The following is a 5,975-nucleotide window of genomic DNA, read 5'->3' on the forward strand; positions in this document are numbered from 1 at the left end:
AGGGCTAAAAGTTGTTATATTTTGAAACAGAGGGAGTATATTTTTATGATAACTTTGTTACGACCTATAGTTTTGTTAGGGATGGCAATTTTGCCCATGGGTCTGGTTATCCGCGTATACCCGACCCAATGGGTATGGACGTGGGTGTGATTTTTTATCCGTGGACACGCCCGCCCGAAACCCGTAGATATCATGGGCAACAACTGGGTTTCATTTTTTGCCTGTGGGTAACCCATGCCCAACCCGATACATATGTATTAGCTAATTTCGACTTATCTCTTAATTCTTATATCCCTTTCTCTTGGCTCATTTGTGATACTAACTAATAATAAGTTGTGATGTAATTCAAATTAGTGTTGATAACTGATAATTTGGTAAATTGTTGATTTTATTTCTCTTTGTTAAATTATATATCTTTCGAGTTATTATTCATGTGAGATCCATTGGGTACCCGTCGGTATACCCGTGCCCATCGAGCATGGGTACGGGCACAGAGTTTTGCCCGCTAACCCTAGTGGATAGGGTTTGGGCGGGCGACGACGGGCATGGGTTCAGGCATGGTTTTGCTCTACCGGTGCCCGACCCGACCCGTTGCCATCCCTAAGTTTTGTGGCACTCTATTTTAAATATGCAGTTCTATGAAAAATTTAGTGTTAAATATATAGTTTTGTGATACATTATTTTAAGAAATGTGCTTCTATGCTAAGCCTACTCATGAAAAAAATCGCACGAATGTTAAAATGGTGAATGTTCTAGATTAAAAGGTGATTAACAGACTAAACGTTATTAGGAAGGGCAATTTCGTCGTTGAGGTAGTTACCGCGGCCGTATCGCGGGCATTCAATCTTGAGTTCTTGACGCAGCGTCCGGCGAGCCTGTTGCCACATTCGATCACAAGTACAAGAGAAGAAAAGAAGGCGCTCAATGATTCCAAAACAGCAATCATATCATCCTCTGTTGCTGATACACATGTGTAGCACCTCAATCCGCCGTTTGATTTTTTTTTAATACGCAAGCAGCGCATCATTTTATTAAGAGGGGTAAAGTTTATATACAAAGGAACCAAAAGCGAAAAAAAAACAAGAAGGGAACAGGGTACAGGAGATTGAAAGTGCTTAGGGCCTAATCTCCAACCAGGTTCTGCGACCGGGGGAACATGCTAGGCAGGGTTAGTTCCGGCACCGCCGCGTTTGCCAGGCGCCAAAGTTCAGCATCGGCGGCCATAACCTTTGCCACTTCGACCCAGGGCCTGTGTTGTTGATTGAAAATCCTATCATTCCTCTCCGTAATCCGCCGTTTGATTGGCATCCATGTTTAGGCTGCTGCTTATAACCTCCCAGCTTTTTGCCAAATCAAAGAAATGAGATATGGGTAGAGGTTAGAAGAATGAGAGGTGGATGAAGGCAGGGAGCACGCCGCGGTAGATTAACGAGACGAGCGGTATGGCAAGGAGGAAGAAGGTGGGCGGCACGGTACAATTAGAATGCGGGCGACGCAACGGTGGAGGAAAGGCGAGCGCGATCGCCGAGAGTCATCGATTTGTAACTCCTCATCGGCTGATAGAGTATGTGCGTGTTAGGTTTGGTTGGATAACATAATGACTTTTACTCTGTTAATTAAGCCACTTTTAATCTAAACCATTCATGAGCTTTAATATTCGTGCAGGTTGTTTTTTTAAGTGAGGAGCATAGAAGCACATCCTTGTGCTTCACGTGTTAGTGCGTCGATGCAGTGGCGTGGCTATAAATCTCTAAGTAAGCAGTGGCGTGGCTATAAATTTGTCAGTTTGAATATTAAGATGGCCTTGAAATTAATTAATTTATGCCACTATAAGAGTATAAGTATTCATCAGACATTAAAGCCAACTATTGCTTTGAGAAACCTCTTTTCATGAAAAAGGGAAAGAGCACAGCATCAAGAAGGGAGGGAAGGAGCACAGCATCAGCGCGCCACCAAGCTATATATATTCTTGGCAAAATTTAACTTTTGTCGTTTTTGGCCATGCATGGCTTTAGTTTTCCTCATTTTCTTTCGCTTTAGAAACGATTGACGCCATAGATAGCTAGACCCTAGAGAGCATCTGATCCCAAAGTATACAAAAGCACTAACACGTACGTAGGTTGGCAGGTTTCTGTTCAGTCGGATCCAGCAGGTAAAGCTCTAATTTGAAGCGGAGCTCTCACAGAAACATGGGTAAAACCAAGTTGGATGTTGTGTGCATCCAAATCCAACATGAGCAGGCCATGCATAACGCCAATATAGCTTCCACATCCACCAAGCAAAACCAACCGTGATGATCCATTTAGGCAAGAAATAGTGGTTGCATTTTGCTTTGTGTCATTTCAGGTATATGATACTGCATGCAATCTCGAGTGCCTCGTTCTTTTTCTCGTGTGACTGAACGGTGCTATAGCTTTCCTTTCGTTTGCTTCGATACTGGTATACATATGCATGGCGCTGTAGTATGTAGTTGGCTAATTGCAGCTTTGATCTTAATTTGTAGATGCACGGAGGGCTCGAAATTTTGGTTTGAAATTTTGGGAATTTCGTATCCCCGCCAGGCAACTTTTTTTTTTTTTAAGAAAACCTTAGAAGAGAACCAGCCGACCAGGAGTGCCTGTTTTTATTTAAGAAGAAGAGACTTGGCTCAGTTTTTAGGGGAAATTGGGGTCAAAACCCTCACATAAGCACAGTTTGATGGGTAACCCATCCATCCTGCCTAAGTCTTTCCAATTTTCCACAAGCCATGTATTGCACCTGCACGCCATCTCATCTCATCTCATCTCACATCCTCCTACAAAATAACAACAAAATAGTCCGGGCAACAACTGCTACTGAAGCAGTTATTGTTTGGGCACTAAAACAAATTGGTTATTTTCAGAGCATGCCCAACAATCACCCAATATTTGATTCCCAAAAAATCTGAATTAGGAATACCAAAATAAAAATTGGGCCCAACAATGACCCCCTCCTCCAAGAGATGCCCAAAAATCAATTCCCTATCATTTGTTAGTTTGCCACGTAAGCAAGGTGGGGCCCAGTTCGGTACTTGTGCATGTCTTCTCCCTCCCGCACCAGCGCCGATCGACTTCTTCCTCCCCGGACCTGCGCCGCCGTGACCTAGCGCCATCATCACCAGCCAGTCAACCAGTGTCCTGACTGCTGCGATTTGTTAAAAAACAGAACACCAAGGAGATGCCGTAGCAATTCGTGTCATCAAGGAGGTAATCGTTAGCAAATCCCATTGATCTCTTGTGTCGTAGTCAATCTCTATGTCTGTATTTTGATATGTGGATATATATTGTTGGAAAATATTAAGTTTGATCTGATAATTAATTTTGCAGATTGATTATTGTTCTATTCCTGCCATCAGTTCCCTCCATTGCACTTCATCCCTGTGGTAAACGCTCCAACCCCGTGGCAAACAAAAAGAGGAGATGAGTCGTCGAAGCACCCTCCTTCAAATGCTATTGGATGAGTTTTCATCGGATGGTGACGAAGAATTTATTTCTTCGGCGGTTGATATAGTGCACGAAGAGTTCGACGATGATGAAGTTCCAAAGCATGGTGAATCTGTTATAGGTCATGCAGTAATTAATTAGTGACAGTGAACCTTGTTAGTATGTATGTCAGTGGCACATACATACTGAAATTGAATCTTTCAGACACTATTTTCAATATTTGGCACAAGCATGTGGTTGTTCATCTGCTAATCTAAAACGTGAGGCATACTAAATGCAGATGATCACTTCAATTAAGCAGCTGTTGTACTTAGAGCTAAGAACTGTACAAGTTATTATAATCCTACTGAACCTATGCTGATGTACTTAGAATTCTGCAGTTGCAGCTTTCATGAAACTGAAAGTCTGATTGGCAAAAGCAGGTGATTCTTTTATCTTGAAAAATAGACTATGGATTGCATCTTGTTGCATTATCTGTCAAATTATCTAACAACATTATCTTAATGCAAAAATTCAGAGCATATTTCAAAGATGCTGTGATGAGAGAAAAATATTTCAGACTTTCAGAGCATATTTTAAACTTTGGGAGTACATTTGACATAGCAAAAATATTTGACACAGCATATTTCAGACTTTCAGAGCATATCACACATTTAGAGCATATCCTTCATTACTAAATGTTCTAAAACCTGATTTCCTCTAAGTGTTTAGACTTTCAAATTTAGAGCATATCCTGCATATTTCAGACTTTCATTCAATACAGTACAAATTTCAGACTTTCTGACATTTTCCTCTAAGTGTTCTGAATCCTGAATTCCTGAATTTCTAGCCAGGGAAGTCAGTCACAGAATGGACATCAGATCAGGCTGCAATACTCTGAAAATTAATCTAAACATCGAACGAATCAGGGACAGCCTTACCGAAATTGCTCCTATGGAGGAATTCTTCATCACTCACAGAATAAGCTGTGGAGAAATCGACGCCAGGAGCTTCGTGTGAGAGGGGATTCAGTGTCTCCCATGGAGCATGTCCCTCCATGGACTCTGTCGCCTGCACACCGGAGTAGGGAGGTTGAGGATGAGGCAGACCGAGACGACGGCGAGGCGGTGGTGCGGGGAGCATAGGGCCGTCGGCCCCAAATCGAGGAGGCGGTGGTTGACGTGCGGGCGCCCCTTGGAACAACGCCGCCACCGACGCCTGTGAGGAGGAGGACGGCGGCTGCATCGCCGCTTGGAGCAACGCCGGCGCCTGCACCTGAGAGGAAGGGCATGGCCGCTGCATCGCTGCCTGGAGCAACACCGACGTCGACCCCTGTGACCGAGAGGATGGGGACGACCGCTGCATCTCCACGTGGAACTTAGTCGACGACGCCTGCAAGGAAGGGGTTGGCCGTTGCTTCGCCGCCTGGAAAGCCGCTGCCGACGCCTGGGAGGAAGAGGAATTTTGTTGCTGGCGACTGGCGAGGAGGGCGAGAAAAGGAGCGCGGGAACAATTTTCCCCCTACCCGCGCGAGGTAGCGACGACCGCGATTGAGAAGAAAAAATGGTTCCCTGCAAATGAGTAACGACATATACAGATATGGGAACATGGATTATTGGGATGTTGGTTAGGGAATCTGTTGGATGAGAATTTTGGTTAAAATTTCTTTAATTTAAGGATAGGGAATAGAATAAGTAATCTGTTGGGCATGCTCTAAGCTAGCCATCAATAGCTGAAACAAGCATAACCACGGTTCCGCCGCCCACTTGAAATGATCTTAAAAAAAGAAAAATTATTTGGGAGTAGCTATATCCGTGGTGCTCTATTTTTCAAAGAAAATAATCAAATTATTTTTTCACTATAAATTAATTAGTATTTATAACTATGGTAGTAAGTAACTACTCCATCCGTTTCACCATGTAAGTCATTCTAGCATTTTCCACATTCATATTGATATTAATGAATCTAGACATATACATCTATATAAATTCGTTATAACATCCATATAAATACGAAAAATACTAGAATGACTTACATTGTGGAACGGAGGAATTACACTGTAAATTTCAAAACTTACACTATAATAATAATTATAATTATACTGTCAGTTTCAATATTTATATTGTGATTTTTCTAATAGATAGGCACTATCTACTAGTATAAATATAATTAGTATTAAAAGTAATTTATTATGTACTTAAAAGAGGAGATAGGAGAATATAAGCATACTTACATATATGAAAGATATGGCAGTCTCATAGGAAAAAGTAACAGAAATTAAATGAAAATTATGGCGCCATAATTTTTTGCAATCCCTGAATTATTATTACTCAACATCGAAGTATGTCAACGGACAAACTAGGATGCACATATAAGAGAGGCAGCATTTGCAATACATGTTGAAAAAGCAGAATGTGACATCCTAGCCAGATCTAGATGTAGCATGTACATGTCGCCCATGAGAGTTGTGTGTGCATGCTTAGTAGTACAATGCTAATTTAGCAAGGTAGAGTCAATTTATAAGGCTTGTCCCTT

Source organism: Oryza glaberrima, chromosome 3 (assembly GCF_000147395.1).
Source record: "Oryza glaberrima chromosome 3, OglaRS2, whole genome shotgun sequence".
Taxonomy (NCBI): Eukaryota; Viridiplantae; Streptophyta; class Magnoliopsida; order Poales; family Poaceae; genus Oryza; species Oryza glaberrima.